Below are 17,823 nucleotides of genomic sequence, written 5' to 3' on the forward strand. Positions count from 1 at the left end.
CTAACATAATTGAAGCCTCTTTGCCAAGACCTTCTACCCTATCACTTTCATCTCCCTCTACATTATAAATCATCCGATGACCCAGAAATTGATTGAGATTAGATGGTCTAAACTTGCTTCCGTGTATAGTTGGTTCAAATGTAAAGCATGCTAATACTGCCAGGTTCAACAGCACTATGTATACAATTTCAAGTAAAATAAAATAAAAATAATGCGCTACTTTGCAGGAGCTGGTGCTACATCTAGAACTTTGGTGTGCTCTCTTCCTCCACCAATACAGGTCATTACAAAATATTCCTTATCATTTAGCATTACAGCAGCAATTAACTAAGTTGAGGGCTAAACTCTGTCATTTTTCCTTTCGGATGCATAAAAATGTGACCAGTTGTATTTCTTTACGTATAAAAGTGTTTAATGAAGTGACTCAAACACGCTAAAATTGCTCTTATATGTACCATCATTGTGTAATGCTTCTCATTCAATGCTCCCTTGTATTGTGTTTGTCCTTCTTCCTTCATCTACTATCAACCGAAAGACATCTCTGTATTTGCAGCTCAGTTTGGGACATTCCCACTCTCATTGGCCCGATCTTTTAATTTGAAACCTTATGTCTCCTTCGCTACCTGTGTCTTTCTTCCCATCTATCTTTCTTTCTAGCTACCACCCCGTTCTCTCTCTACCTCTCATTTGTCTGTACCTCCCCTATATCTCTATCCCATCACTCTCTCCACCTCTCTTTCACTTTATTTGACATCACCAAACATTTTTATTTAACTCCCTGTCCTTCGCCTGAGCCCAGTCCCCTCCCGTTTCCCTTACTCAGCTTGGTTGATGGGTCCTGTCAAATCAGAAATGTGTACAAGTGGGACTAGGCAGGGGAAGGTAAATAAGGAGAACATTATCAGATTTTACCTAAAGGGATGATGAAAAACCTTTGGATTTCCTTGTTGCAGCAAGATACCATCTGTGAAGAGAGATGTATTTGTGAATACAGATATCAGGCAATTAAAGCGACAGTTTCAAGGACGACATACATATGTCTTATTTTAAAATTATACCTTAATTCACTAACATCCACTGAGTGACCCGCACCCAAGTCTTTCCTACAATCTAGGATTAGACTAGTTAGACACTGAATTCCATGTAAAATATTGTTGTGCAAAACAAACATTTTAGAACCAAGCACAAAATGAATGACTTTATCAATTCTTCTTCAAGCTTTCATTTCTTACTATTTTTCAGGTTGACACGGGGCAGCTTCAGCTTTTGGATGTTTCTGAATGTCCCCATTTCATAATGGTTAGCATGTTATTCAATATTATTCGTCATCAGGAGGGGTTGAATTCACTCGAAATGGGCAATAAATGTAATTTTGTTCTGAACAGCAGGCCCCAATACATATTTTGCGCTGGGTCCCAGAAAATTGTAACGTTCCGATTATGAGATTTGGGGCAATTTGTTGCACCTGATAAATAACAATACCAAAGGGTATTTTATTTATCAGGTGCAATAAATAACACCTATTATGAGTTGGTGGGGAACAACATGCAGATCTTGTTGTTTAACGCATACAAATCTGCCTTATACTGTAAATACTGTATGCTTTCCCTCTGGTAAATTTTGGCAGGTTTGACCTGCAAAATTTTAACAACAGTTGATATTTAACACATCTGATCATTATTGGATGCCTTAAACACAGCCAATCTCCCGTGCGTAGAGACAGGTTTATGCATGGATCGGAATATAATGGCCAACTCATAATCAGGGCCTGCGATGATTCTTCCCACCTCTCAACCGACACACTCTTCTTACCCAAACTAATGTTAGGATGCAGGATATCTCTCAAACCCTCATGAGCTGCTCTCCCGGCCTGGGCCATCTCTCAGTGCTCCATCACTAGTTTTGCCACCCTTGCAATCCTTCTTGACTTAAGTACCCCTGTTTCTGTCCCCCCAGGGGTTTCGCATCTATTTAACATATTCACAATCTAGTTCTCTGTCATTTTAATGATGGTTCTTCTAGTATGGTGACTAGGTCTTCACGGGTTTCTCTAAATAGTGTCCATCAAGGCCTACAAGACCCTCCACAACATCGGACCTCGATGACCGCCTCTCCTTCCATGCCCCCAAGAGAAATCTCCACTCAGCTGACCTCTCCCTGGCCACCGTCCCACGCTTCTGCAAGACCAGAACAGGTGACAGGTCCTTCTCTTACCTCGCAGCCAAGACCTTGAACGATCTCCCCCTTCACCTTTAGCGAAGCCCGACACTGCACCAATTCAGGAAGGACCTCAAGACCTGGCTTTTCAAAGAGCCCAACGGAGCTGCTCACACCCACCCCTCAGCCCCTTTAGACCCTAGCAGGTGAGTAGTGTGCACTACAAAACCCCGATTGATTGATTGTTGATTGATTGATTTTTTCAGGCTTATATGGCACAGGCATGGTCAACCTGGTGGATTACCCAGTTGTAGTCTGCCAGCACGCTAGATGTTATTCAGTTATCTCCAGTACTACTTACAGGACTTACAGGCACTGCACGTACAAAACATGCACTTCTTCAGGGCACATTGCCAAATAAATCTAGGAAGATTTCTGCACAGATTAGTTAAACATAACACAAACCAACAAGGATGCAGTCTTAAACCAGCATAAGATTATTGAACTTTGCCAGTCTTGATTAATATCATCTTCGGGACAGGGCCGGCTCTAGGCTCACGGAGGCCCTGAGCAGGGAGTGTAGGTAGGGGGCCCGAGGCCGCCAAATCCCTGCCAGGGGCCGCCACGCAAATATGTATCTAAGGATATATATTGGCGTGGCGGCCCCTGGGGTTTGGCGGCCCTGTGCAGGTGCACAGCTTGCACATGCCTTAGGCCGGCCCTGTTTGGGACATGAAGACAATAAAGCAGATAACGTGTTCACGCCGGGCCCATTACTGAAGCTGTTAAATTCTTAAACACATCAAATCACTTTTTGTTTAATGACCTACAAGACCTTACATAATACTATATTACTAAATTGTAGCTAGGTATAAAGCGAGTAACAAGTGTTCATAGTTTCCCATTTAAGACCAGAAATGTCTTTATGAAATCTTTATAGAGCACAATTAGACCCTAGCGGTGGCCATGCTTAACAACATTACAGAGAGTTCAGATTACTGCAGACCAGTCTTGATTGGAAGAGGACTACAGGAAATCTTTTATGGAGTAATGAACTGTCGGGCTTTCTTTGCTGTGCTTAGCGATGGGTGGACCTACTCCACTAAATTATAAAACTTGAATTTTTCTCTGAAAGGCGGCCCAGGTTAAACCTGTTACTTGTAGTAACAACTAGCAGTGATTCTGGGCCACTTCACAGAATTACTTCACCTGCAGAATTCTAGTTTTGGCAAGGTACTTGTTCATTTGAAAGAGGTTACTGATTTTTACACGTCCAAATCAATGTCCAAGTTAGGTGGATATTTAAAGAGTCATTTGGAGACACATTCCACTGGCTCCCCGTAGTGAAGAATGCCAGTTCAAGCTGCTGACCCACACACACAAGGCTCTACACAACCAAGGACCCACCTACGTGAACCACTCCCTGAACTTCCACCAACAGTTGAGGACTACAATCCCTCCCTTTCACTTGCCCATACCCCCCGCATCTACTGAAGGAGAAGCGGAGGAAGCTCCTTCTCCCACATTGCAGCAAAAACCTGGAACAGCCTCCCCATGCACCTTCGAACCATCAACACAGTTCCAGAACTCTGAAGAGCCCTCAAGACAGGCTGTTCAAATAAGCCTCCAGGACCTGCAAGCGCCTTAATACCCTAACGGGTGATTAGCCATGCATTATAAATCCTGATTGATTAATTGATTGATTGATTGATTGATGATATGCAGAAACTGGTTGTGTATTCCATTCATTTACATCCATAAACCCATCACAGCACAAAGATTCTTCTCATCTGACAAACACATATAAAAAGAGGGAGCAGTGGAGTCTTCTAGACAATATTGAAAACTGAATTATACAATCATTCTATTGACACAGGACAGCAGCAAGTTACACCAGGGACTCTGGACTCCTGCTGCAGGTGATCAGAATGCGATCTGAACTTATACTGTCCTTTCTTCACCGTACAGCTCCGCCACCAATGATGCACTATCCTGAACCGCAGCATAACTTACATCTGACTGCCTACAGGGCATCAGCCACAGATGTTGAACTGCAAAATATGGAGCACAGAGTAACTTATATTTTTTTATCGCAAGTTGTAATGTATTTTATAGTTTTTTTATGCACAGCACCAAAAAGTGGATAAAGGATGAGAGCTTGGCAGGATACAAAACAGGCAGTTAGATAAGGAAACATAGGCTCACCTGGTCCCAGACTCTGTGAAGCGGTAACTCCCTGAACCTTCTTTGTTGAAGGAGTATTAGATAAGTTGTGAGAGATTTCTGGTACAACACATGTAGGTGTGTGCAACCTCATTAGAAAACCTCTGTAGGGCAAGGTCACAGACTGTTGGGGTACACAGATGCAAATACTGTTGGGGTACACAGATAAAGATACTGGGAAAGAAATGTAGCACTACTCAGCGAAGCACTTATTCATCATAAGGAAAAGTGGGGTGAGCTATGGGCTTTTAAGAGCATTACGCTAGTGCATTAGTGAATCAATACAGGATGGTCACCTCACCGATACACTAATTGAACCCTCTGCTAATCTTCAGGATAATGTGGCAAGCAATGTATACGCTCCCGGGTACAGTCACACCACGGGGGTTCCAGTAAGGCACCCTGACATTGTGGCATGGAAGAGTTACATACATTTTTCAAATAACTTGATGTCTAAACGTTTAACATTGTTGAAACCAAATTGTTGAAGTCAGTGCATTTATACATATTTTGTTTGAATATTTTAACTTGGAAACATTATTTACTCATTTCCATAAGTATTTCTCTCCTAGCTTTTCGCTTTTTTTCTTCCATAAAAGTTGGGTGTTTGCTGTTCCAATAAAGACAAAGGAAGAGACAAGACTAATGTTCCATGGGGGGGCGAAGAATACTCCAAAGAGAAGCAAGTGCCCTCACACACCCCGAAAGGTGTCATGCTTCATCATTGGGCAAGCTCCTCGTCGGGCCAGTGCTGCAATGCCCGACAGGCACCCATGAGGTGGCCAGTCAAGAGGTATGTATTGCTGTTATCAAGTCCCATCACCCTGCTCTTCCCCTTCCTTCCTTCATTAACTTTAAGCTTAAGAGTACAGTTGGGCGTTTGAGAGCAGTACAGCAAGCCCAGGGCCACACCAATCTACATGCATTTAACATACTTGGACATGGCAATCCTTGAAAGAATGGTGTGTTTCTTTTAAATTCCTACTGTGCCCATATGTGATTTGAAAGTCTAGAACACAGCACGTTGCCTGCCCCAGTGCTCAGAAATGCAGATGGTTGGAGATATACTAATGTTCATGGAGTGTGTGAATTATACCAAAAAGTCTGTGAAACTGTTTAAAAAATATGGATATTGAAATATGTTTTCTTCTATTGACATAGTAGCTGTATTTGATAACAAAGCATATGAAAAATGTCTCCTTGAAGGCAGTTTTAGCCACCCGGAGCATGCTCTTGGTGACTCCATTCCCTGCGGAGAACGGTTTTAGCTTGATTTATAAGGAGCGCCATGTGAAAAAAAAACACACTGGGACTGTCTTCAAAGCATCTTTCTTTATGGTATTGCGTTAGGGCGGTTGGGGAGGTGCACCCTCAGTCAACGGGAGGTATTCATTGCACTGGGTGCTGTGTGCTGCTATGTCGTTGTTTGCGTGTTTGTTCCCAGTTAAGTCTGTTTTTGGCAGTCACTGTGATCCAAGGTTATCCATGACTAAGAGGCTGGGTTGAATCAGCTTTATAGATCTGAGGGTTCTTATCTAAATACGGCCCACGTCCACATATGCCCTCATCCCCAGTGTAGTGTACAGTGCAGGCTCGCCCAGGCGGGATACACCCCACTCCTTATGCCCAGCTGTGGTGAAGACTGCTAGCCAGGGCTCTAGTCGGGGTACCACACGGGTGGACAGCGTCCCCCCCCCTTATATCACCGGGTGGAATGCCGTCCCGCCTGCCAAACAGCTGGACTTCACTCTTTGGTCTCTCTGGGACGAGATCGGAGCTCACAGCTCGCTGCTCATGCGCTGACTTCTCAGATGCAATCGCATCTAAGGGGTGAGCGAGAGGAGGCAATGAGCCCGATGGTGTAAGCCACCTTTCGTGACGTCACTTCCTGTCGTGACGTCACTTCCGGTGACAGCGTTCCCCCACTTCTTTTTTTAGGACTTGTGCCCAGCTGCTAGCCCCTCTCTTCTGGAGGTGCCATTGTAAAGATGATAGTCAGTGAGGCGGCAACAAGAAGTGACCCCAGGATCCTGAGCCCTCCCAGCACGCAGTCCATCCATCTAAATGTATGGCTTTAAATTCCGGAACGTGTGAGGAAGCCCTCGCTGACCTTTATCCAGTTCACTGGGAAGCAACTGTTTGTAAAATAAAAATAGAAAAATAACTGCTAACTGTTACTGTCCCATTCAGTTTACTTCTTCTACAGCTTTAACTACCATTTCATAATAGTCTAAAACCTTTTTATAAAACAAATTTACACAACCTACTACTTATTCACTAAAAATGCTAACACTTCAGAAAAGACTGCGATTTAGTAGCCCATTTAACACTACCAATTTGCAAAACTATGCACAAAGCTCCACATGTAACACGCATGCAATTTCACCTACTAAGAACATACTTCTTCAAATATTCTCTAATACACTTTCCATGAATTTCCACTTTAATACTTGTTTACTTCCTACCTACATTACATACACGTCCAACATATTTGTATAGGTTTTTCCATTGTTTACATCTTTTTTGGTTTTCATTTAGAATTCATCATTATGGTGTTGTTGTCCTGTAACATTTCCTTAGAGTATTCAAATAAAGCTGGTCCTGTGGTCCAGCACTCATTTTCTACAGTTCTTGCTTCGCAATACACATGTGCCCATTTCCGTGCTGTCAGAATGTTTTCAGCCGACCTCTTGCAGTGCACCTCTTCGGACGCTCCCTTTGAAACACTCCCTAACAACACTATGAAGAGGGTGGTGGGGAGCAGTGCGAGGCATCTTAGGTGTCCCTATCGCACCAGCTTTCTCTGCCGGTCCACAGCTGTCTGCACATCTGTGGTAGCACCCCTTCCTGCAGCCAGGGCCCTGCACTCTCATGTTGGGGTGAGGGGCCTTTTTCAATGCTGCCTGCACGCTGAATAAGTTGCTAGAAGGATCTGGATTTAGAGAATTCTGACATTCTTGAGGACTGTTTTGTCACAGACATGGTTTTTGCAGCAGGCCTCGATCTCCACACCCACACGGTCAGTGAGCTGCCACGCTGCTTCACTTACAGGCTCCTCGTCATCTTCAGCATGAGCATGACTAGTTCTGCATGCCTCGTCCCAGACTGCAACCTGCCTGTCACTCTGGGAGTTCCACAAGGCTCCTCCCTCTCTCCCATCCTATTCAACCTTTTCATGCAACCGCCCACTGATCTTCTCAGCCTCTCCAAGATACACTGTCACATGTATGCTGACGACACCCAAATATACATCAAAATCCACTCTCTGGAAGACATCAAATCACTCCACACCACCCTACAAAAAACCCAAATTTGGCTGGCTGAAAACCACTTGAAACTTAACTCCCTCAAAACGGAATTCCTTGTAATCGCTCCCTCTAACAAAACTCACACTATCCTAGACTGAATGAAGCACCTAACAGCTCTCAATGGACAACCGCTCATAGTCGACTCAGCAAAATCTCTAGGGGTAACGCTGGACAGTACCCTTAAGATGCAGAAACACATCAGCGCCTCAGCAAAAGGAGCCAACTTCCACCTAAAGACCCTGCGAGAACTGAAATCCTACCTGCCCGCCTACGATTTCAAACAAGCAGTTCAAGCCCTAGTTATCCTACGTGTGGAATACCGACCAGTAACCTTATGCATACTCCCTAGGTCATCGACAGCCCCGCTAAGAGCCATGATCAACTCAGCAGTGAGACTCATCACAGGTTCTAAGAGAAACGCTCACATATCCCCAGACCTGAGAGCCCTCAACTGGCTACAGTTTGAAGCCAGAATTCATTTAAAAATCGCTTGTATGACACACAAGGCCCTTTACCACAACGCCCCACAATACCTAGCTCAGAAACTGGTGCTCTCAGCGGGCAGAGCTTCCAGGAGTGCCAAGACTCTCCAAATACAACCTCCACGATTTGCCAAGAAAAAAAGTAAAATCGGTCCTTCTCCGGTATGGCTCCGAGGATATGGAACGCTCTGCCCAGTGAAACTAGAATGAACCCTTCCTCTGCTTCCTTCAAAAGAGAAGTGAAAGCTATCCTCATGGCTAAATTCACGTGAACTCTATGCCTACTCACTGCACTGTATTACTTGCTTTTTCTTGCGCTCATATTCGTCCTTCTGTTTATCTTTTTTGTTTTGCGCTAGCTTCCACGGTCTTCTCTTGATTTAGAACTATGTGTAACTTACTCTCTTAGTTTGTGGTATACTAGATCGTTCCTTCTACTTGACTTGTAAAGCGCCCTGATACTCGCAAGAGTCTTGTTCGTGCTATATAAAACCTTCAAAATAAATGAATAGACCGCCCCCCTCCACCCACCCACCGTCCGACAGGGCCCTGAAGATGCTGAGAGGGTTCAGGATACAGCAAAGGTAGCCGGTCCCTCGTAGTGAAGGACACAGAGAGGCCATGATGGAGGAAGCGTGGACCTGCTTGAACCCTCTTTTACGATGCTGACGAAGGGAGTCTATTCACTGCCTGAAGGACATGTGTTTGTAAGAGTGTGTGGGGGGGTTCCGGGGGCCCAGGTTAGTGGTCCAGTCACCCGTTCAGCTGTGTTCCTGGCATCAGTCTCCGTGCCTCCACAGCAGCCTTTTTAGTGTCTGACTACAGACATTTTAGCTGTTTGTTGCCGACGCTAATGGGATCGTTACTGGGCATGGCACATCGCAGATGGTATTGTGCCATTGCCTTTAAATTGTGTTGTATTGTTGTTCATGTTCTGGCTTTGCGGTACCTACAGTTCTGTTCTAGTCCTCGATCTCACATGTTTGAAAATGCATGGAATGGCTCCCCCTGGTGGCCGTTTATTTATACTACAGACATATTTCTTTTAATGCAGCCAAGGTATCATCCAGCTGGGGCTCATGTACATTTGAACAGCAGTCCCCTGTTAACTCTAGCACTAACACATTCTGCACACTTCCGTGAAAAGACACAAAAAATCACTTGTTCCTGCTCCGGTTTCCATCACTCACTGCCTGGTGGTTAATAGTCAGGGAGCAACCCGAGTACTTCCCCTGGGATTTCAAAGCCTCGCCATCTCTTTTGGTTGGGAAGGATTCTGCAGATTCAAGCTTCTTTTGCTTCAGTGGCCGAGCGTGCTCCTGGCTGCTGAGGGCGGTAAGGCGCGCGGCTGGTAGAATCCAAGGAATGCATCCTCGAGGCACCCTTTTCAAATGCAGCTGAGCAACCCTCTTTCACACACCGAACATCTTATGGGAAAGACACACACGCACATTCTCTCTCCTCATTCTATTGTGGTGTAAAGTCAGAATAATCTTTGAATGAACTGAAATCACAATGGAAGTCCTATTCAATCATTACATCTATTTCAATCCACACAGGTCCAGGCTTTAAGCAGAACAGAAGGTCGCGATGGGGTTGTGTAAAAAGGTTTTCATTCAATTTCCGTCAGTACAGCATAAGAAGCAGAACTGCAAATGGGCAAAAGCTGTGTCAGTAGTCTACTGCAGTGCAGCCCTCTTCTGCTGTGGTGATCATGGCAACAGTTTCATTTTGGCCTTCGTGTTTGGGCTGAATATAGCCAGAACCCCAGCCTACAAGGTATACTTCCAAATTGACCAGTTACAGAACCCTAAATAATATTCTAGTTCAAATGGGTTAATGATAGTGAAGTAGACAAAAACGACCTATAACCCTCGAGACAGTTGATGGTAAGGCATTGTGTGTCAATCTATAAATTCACTTAAACTAGCATGCATTGTCAAAGCCAGTAGGTCTTTCCTTTGGGACCCATTGGTTTTAACAATGCCATTTGGCAATGGCGTCCACCATCAACAAGAAACTGTACATCATAGTCAAATGGAAAAATAAAAAAGATAAAGGCACAATGATGCGGCTGCAGCTGACACGTCATTTTGTAGGCACGTACATGTGCCACATATGTGTGCCCACAAATGATGCAGGGGCCATTTTTTTAAATCATTTACTGATCCAAAATAGAAGCAGCATACAAGATAGAGCAATGCGGACTGTCGGGGAGGGATGGAGGAGAAGCATAGGAGAGCCTTCCAACAAGGGAGGCAGCAACACGGAGCAGGGAACGGGTATGTGGGCGGGGGAGAAGCGAATAAGGGAGAAAGGTAGAAAACACAAGCACACTCATGCTTCAAGGAAGGTTAAAACACAAGATGGACAAGCTGGGAAAAAGGAAAGCCATTGAAGAAGCAAGCAAATGAGTGACAATAAAACCAACCAATGACAAGTAGGGGGCAGGATCATAGCCCCTGTAAATTCTTATTAAGCCTAGAGTAGGTCTTTTGCAACCAGACAGCGCATGGGCTCATTCTAACAATGAATGTCGAAAATTATAAAAACAAATCTTAAACATAGATAGCACCATTTGCTAGTTGGATTTTTCTTTACTGTGGTGTGCTAATGGTGTGTTTTTTTTCCACTTTCTAATAATGAATATTTCTTTTGTTTTTTAACTAATGCTGTTTTTTTTCCACAATAGATTTCCCTGGTTACGGTGCCGGTTTCCCAGAAGGTCTGACTCTAGATGATGTTATGGTCTGGACACAAGGCAGAGTCAGTGACGTATCAAAGGCTAACCTAGGCTTACTTTAACTTAAAATGTGCAGTTAGTGCACTTTTCTCTGTTTGTTGTATAATTTTAATTTTAAAGATTTCTCGTTCCCTTTTTCATCTATTAATTTACGGTAAAGAAAACATTTTCTTATCACATGCTGTCTCCAGTTGGCCAGTGTTCTGATTGCCTTGATGTTTGTACCCGAGTTACTCTGCTCTTCATTCAAGTCACTGGTGAATTTAAACATTTCAATGTACATGCTGGGCTCAAAAAAGGAGGTAATAAAATAATCACAATGAAGAGCAGCACAGTAGGTTATATATACTTGGCTGGATCAGCATTTTAAGAATGTTCATGAAACAGTTTGGAAAAACCAAGAAAACAGGAGAGAAGGTTCACAACGCCATACTTATCTACGAAGAGCACCTGGAGTCTGCCTCGATTCCCGGCGCACTCGGTGGGCTCACTGCCACCTCCCAGCATGCCTCGTTGTCCCTGAGACCCTTAACCTGTGAGGAAGACTGCTCACAGGTGAGGCTCTTGGGAACTATGTGGTGTGCACCTCTGAGGAGTAGACTACGCCGGCTTCTGTTATCAGACCTCCTAGAGCAGATCTTGGATTGGACTATTGATCCGATGGGACTACGGCTACCTAAAGTAGGGTGGTAAGTTTTTGACCACTTAGTTGTTGCTAAGCTGTGCCTACATATTAATGTTTGAAAATAGCTCGTCATTGCTCCCATCTTTGCAGTATTTTACCCACCCTCTGCTTGGGACAGCCTTGAAGCATGCTCTGATGAGTGACTTGTGATGTCAACGTAATTCCCTGAGAAACAGCATTACTTGATACATTTAATTACACGTCTTAGCAAAGCGCGTTGCATGCCCCGTATTCGCTTCACAGATTACCAACAATACACCCGAAAGTATGTCAAGATGGGCAAAGTAGAATTATCTTCATGGTTTATAGAAGTCTGTCAGAAGAAAACACTAGAATGAACCATTTAAAACATATATTAAGAGCTTTAATTCAGCAAAGTACTGAAGTAAAAGAGACATTGGGTGCACTTTTACCCATCAGTACATTTTAGACCTTTAGTTTTAAGTTACCAAAAGCTGAATGTTTGTGTTCTAGAAATCAGATTTGTTAGGTGTGAGATGCCACTTCAATTGATGCCCTTGAATCTGTCTTTCTTTGTATTACGGAGACTGTTAGTTTAAGTTCATTTGCATCACCAAAATTTACCTACGTAAGAAACTCCAAAATATGGATTTGTGTTTATGGAATATAGTTTAGCCTGAAAGATAGAGAGTCCATTTACAACTACTGGTACCACATGGAATTACAAATAGATTTAATAGGATTATTTCTAAGCACATCACTGACAGATGTACATACCAATGATTATAGGTTATAAAAGGTGCTCCAGTTGGAATCATGCACATTTTATGCAGAATTTATTTTTTGTACAAAACATTTATGTTATACGAAATTGTTAGGGAGAAAACATAATATGTGATCTTGACACATCATTAAATCACAGCAAGTGTTTGAATTATTCATGAAGTTTCACTTCCATGAAGAAATCATCTGAAAAATAGCTTTTGGTTCACATATAATTATCTCATCTGTGCAGTGTACAACTTGCATTAGTCCAAAAAAGTTTCCCAGAACTTCAGTTAATCTATTCTGCCCGGAAGAATGCTTAATCAAGTCATTTTAATACCCTTCAACATATAGTGAAAAACTGCATTTTAAACAGTAAAGTTTAGAATTTGAGCATATTATGCCCTGAATGTAATCAGGTTTTAGTTTAAAATAAATGTCCGGATGCTTGGGAAGAGTGCAGGTATTTAAATGTGGAGCTGCACAGTTGGGTCAGTGAATCGCAGTCGTCTTTGTGAATTCAGAAATCCGCAAAGGGAGCAGGTTTGACTGGGTGTCTCCGTGCCTTTGGTGGGCTTCGAGCCGAAGCACCCTCAAATATTGATCCCGAAAGGAGCAACTCTAGAACTGCATCAGGCCTTTCGCAAGATGGCCGACTTTGCAAGGCATGCTCAGAGAACAAAGGGGAATGCCAGTGTCCTCTGCAGAAATGGAGCAACTGAAAATACAAAGACTGAATTAAAGTTTGTTTCGTTTGAGTTAAACAGATGTTTTTACCAGCATTTTACCTGCTATTTGTAACATGTTTAACAGGAAGCATGATAATAAAACCAGTCCAATTCTATATAATCTCTATGAAAAATATACGTGCTACACAGCAGTGGCATCACATTTTGTATCTTTTTTATTAGATCAAGTACAGATACATGTTTTTTTCAGCAGTACTGCTGTGGGTCTTATTTCTGGATTTTAGAGTTTAACAGAGATCGTATAGTTCATAAAGTTATATAAAAATGTTTGTTTTTATATTAACACATCTATCGAGTTCTTTTTCAGGTGAGGCATCTGCATTTGCAGTTTTTGAACATACAAATGAAAGAAAAATGTAGAAGCAACAGATTCACAGAGCCGCAGAAGTCCTGCTGATTAGCAGTCAGGCTCCTTATTCATGCAGTCAATCCTAATGAAAATGGATCCAGTCGTGGTAACTCTAACCTAAAGACAATGAAGGCCTTAAAATAGATTAAAATGATTCCTAATTGCACTGCCCTTCAGATATTCACAAGGTGAGACAATTGGATATCTTTCACTGGACGGGTGATTTATTATTAGTCTCTTTAATGCTGCATAACCTACAGTAGTGTCATAGCACCTAGAGTGTAGCTATATAAGGAATATGTGAGTAACACTACAGGAAAACAATCCTGTCAATAGATCTAACAAGATCAGTCATTGGAGACCTACCTTCTTATAAACAGATTAACAATGTCAAAGACCTCAGATGGATGGAACACAAATTTATAACACTGCTCCTAGATAATGAGGCACTAGTCCGTTGTAAGCGTTGTACTGGCAGAAGAGTGAGTGTACAGTACTGAATACAGTCCAGCCCACACTTAATCCCTTAGATGTAAGAATGTTATGCTGCTCGCATTTAGGTTTCATTTTAGATCTCGTGTTAACTTAGCCTAATTTTCCAATGGTGCTTCGTACATATTTTTCTATTGCAAGAATGGCCAAAAACACATTTCTTTCAGATAGCCATTCACGACCAGTAGTCTGCAAAGTTAGTTCCAGGGTCGCACAAATTCAGAACATGAGGCATTCTTTTATTTTCTGTGTTCGCAAAGAGACTACGCTTCTGCGTCAGTCTAATTTAATTGCTGTCCTACACCTTTGACACAGTTAGATAACCCTCTTTTAAAGGCTGCTCCTGAGGGAACGCAGCGTGGCATGGTGCCAGGGCCACTGGAATTGAGTAAATTGAGTGGCAAGAAAAAACGAATAATGCAGCACATTTTCTAATAGGATTACTTCATTATTTCGTCATATTTAAACTTAGTAACACTCTGTGGGCATTGCATTGACTGCACCTTATTAATACCATTTAGGCATCCAAACAGAGCAATAGAACAACAGAAAGGTGCTCACTACAGTTTTGGGAAGGGCCATCCACTGCGCGGTAACACGTCACATTTTTTTTAATAACTTTTGAAATAATGGACCTAGTAACAAACTTTTTGTTGTTGTTGAAATCAGCAGATTTTGCGGTAGATGATGAATTATGTGGCAAAAGCAGCAAATCTATAACTAAGCAAAAGTTGCCGTAATTCCTGTGGACCTGCGTGCATCCAAGCAAAATGTGCGCACGATTAAGAAGACTCTAAAACTATAAGCTCTCGTTAGGAGCAGCTGTCTAAATTAATTTGTTTTAAAAATAAATGATTAAAGCGTGTTTTGTGTGAAATGAGATCACACACCTGTCATTCTCACAGAGTAATCCAGTGTCAGTGTTTGTTTTGAAATGTACACGAGGAAATACAATTTAGCGCGTGATCTACCGGCAAAGTGCGCATAAGGTAAAGGAGTACTGGCATCAAGAAGCTTGTAAACACCATAAAGTACTTTAATATTCTAAATAAAAGTAACGTTTTAGAGGAATAGTCACACGTGAAGCATTTTAGGAGCAGCCTTCACCACTCTGCCTAAATGTGCTCTCATGATTCACTCCAAGTTGACTGTAGAGTTCTGAACAACAGCGCTATCTAGGGACTTGAAGAAGGAAGTTCAGGTTAGAAAAAGGAAGTGAACAGAATCTGTTGTTCACGACAGGTGTGCCTCGACAAATAATGGTGTTTCACAAACTCACACTAGTTTATCGGGTGATCTACAAACTTACATTGATGATATTCTTATTTAAACAGTGATCCACACACTACCAGTGGATCAGCAGAGCACAAAAGTTGTTATTTGACTTAAATAATTGTGATCTACACCATTTTTTATTTTTCTGTGATTCACATGCTAATAGGGAATTTGGAAAATATCATCAGTGATCCACACACTTACTGTGGGTTGTTGGATTAGTGTTCATCAGTATTGCACTAGTGTCATATTGTCACACAAACACATATATATATACAACAAATTACAAATAACAGGAAACATAAAGGCTGGAATAATATAAGCATCCAGCAGAGAAAAGCACTTTTGAATCTGAGAAATGACAACACGATAGTAATAAAGAAATCCGATAAAGGAGGTAATGTAGTTGTTCAATCAAGAACAAACTACATACAAGAAGGATTGAGACAGTTGTCAGATGACACTAGATACTGCAGAAGCAATCGGATGGAATACGAAATCTCATTGAAGACATTCCATACACAGCTTCTGGAGTGGAAAGAAAAAGGTCTTATCGAAATTGAATAATTCAAATTCTTAGAGGGTAAGTCGCCCAAAATTCCGGCTTTATATCTTCTACCGAAGATAGATAAGGACCAAAATAATACACCAGGGAGACCTATCGTCTCTTCGATAGGGAGCTGTCTTGAGAATGCATCAAGATATGTGGACTTCTTTCTGCAAAGCTTGGTGCAGAATTTACCATCGTGTATAAAAGATTCAGGAGCCTTTCTGAAATTCCTAAAAACACTAAAATGGGAAGAGAATTACACCCTTCTCTCCTTGGATGTGATCGGCCTATATACATGTATCCCTCATAAACTGGGCCTGGAAGCATGTAAGCATTTCCTATCTAAGAGATCGATATCATATCTTCACCACACACAGATGTTACTGAAAATCACAGAAATCTGTCTAACCCAAAACTACTTCGTCTTCGATTGTAAGATCTATCGACAAATCCTCGGTACTTCCATGGGGACTTGCTTTGCGCCTTGCTTTGCGGGTCTCTTCATGGGGTACTGGGAGGAGGAAGTAGTTTACAGATCATCAATGTACAAAGAGAAAGCTATAAAATGGGTTAGGTACATTGACGATATTTTTGTGGTGTGGTCAGGTACAGAAGTGGAGGCACAGAATTTTGTAGACTATCTGAACATCCATGATTATAACCTACAATTCACTAGCCAATGGGCTCGAGACAGTTTGGATTTCCTGGACTTAAGGTTGAAAGTAGAGAATAATCAACTAGAAAGTATCCTTTTTAGGAAAACCACTGCAGGTAACAGTTTGTTGCACGCACGTAGTTGCCATCAAAGCTCACTGATACAAAGTATCCCAGTGGGTGAGCTTCTTGGGGCCAAACGAAATTGCCTCACGGCCCTGAGTTTTGACAAAGAGGAAAGAACGATGACAGAGATTTGTAGCCAGAGGCTACACACAGAAAACCATAGATAGAGCCAAATCAATAGTCTCAAAAAGAAGTAGAGACTCACTGCTAGCAGAGAAAGGCAAAAATGATGGTGATATGGAGAATGCTAAGACACGATTCATTACCACCTATAGCAGCCAGGCCTTCATGGTAAAACGTAGCTTGAGGAAGTTTTGGCCAGTTCTTAAAACAGACCCAGAGATTGCAGAATATGTAGAGACATATCCCCAAATAACTTTTAAGAAATCAAAGTCATTAAAGGATAAGCTATGTAGTGCAGTTGAACCAGCGAAAGAGAAACTAATAGGAATACAAGGTTTTTACCCTTGTAGAAACTGTAAAGCGTGTAGGAATAGCAAAAACTGCAAGGAAGTCAGACTATCACCAAACACTGAATCCTTCAAAATACAAGAACATAAATCGTGCAACACCGAATTTGCGGTATAAGCTCTGTTCTGCCCCTGTGAGAAGGCCTATATAGGCAGTACTATACATAAAGCAAAGATCAGAATTTTAGAACATCTGAGGGCAATAAAAAACGGTGATAAAGCATACCCTATTGCCAGACATTTCCAAACTGAGCACAACCAAAACACAAACCTTCTGAGATTTTGTGTACTTGATATGGTGAAGTACGATGAGAGAGGAGGTAATAGAGTACAGCGGCTACGTAGATTAGAGTCAAGATTTATCATTAAATATCAGACGGTGGCCCCGAGAGGTCATAACTGTGTTGAGGAGTTAGAGACTCATCTAGGATAGGGAGTTTTGTTACAGGAGAAAGGCCAACGTCAGTAACTTTGTGTAAATGATTTGTAGGATACTCTGTAATTTTTCACAAATGCTTTATAAGACATTCTGTTTTGAAGTCCGAGAAGTCACCGAAGTTTGGGAACCATGAAGGTGTCTGTGACTTATGGTGTTCCATGACTATGAAGTTTAATTGTCTCAAATTAACCGAAAGGTTTTAATCACTAATGGTGTTTTAATTTGAATCTTATGGGTTGTTTTGTATTTTGTATATTTCTTAGAATCTAACGGAAAGCACGAGAAGAAGAAAATAATGAGAATATGGCAGCCTTCTATATGAATGAATGAAGTAGGTGATACACTATAAATGGACCACTGAATGAAAACCCAATAGGTATTATGGCGTTAGGCCC

At 42.1% G+C, this 17,823-nt stretch overlaps 1 long non-coding RNA gene across 1 annotated transcript in view; it reads left to right on the forward strand.

Annotated features, from left to right (window-relative positions):
- Positions 1–11,082, forward strand: part of LOC144770747 (uncharacterized) — a 502,054-nt gene extending 490,972 nt beyond the window's left edge. The window contains exons 5-6 of the long non-coding RNA XR_013599000.1: positions 4,980–5,173; positions 10,863–11,082. This is a non-coding gene — a long non-coding RNA (uncharacterized LOC144770747). The remainder of the gene's footprint in view (positions 1–4,979; positions 5,174–10,862) is intronic.
- The last annotated feature ends 6,741 nt before the right edge of the window (positions 11,083–17,823 follow it).

This window comes from Lissotriton helveticus, chromosome 7 (genome assembly GCF_964261635.1).
Source record: "Lissotriton helveticus chromosome 7, aLisHel1.1, whole genome shotgun sequence".
In the NCBI taxonomy this organism is placed as follows: domain Eukaryota; kingdom Metazoa; phylum Chordata; class Amphibia; order Caudata; family Salamandridae; genus Lissotriton; species Lissotriton helveticus.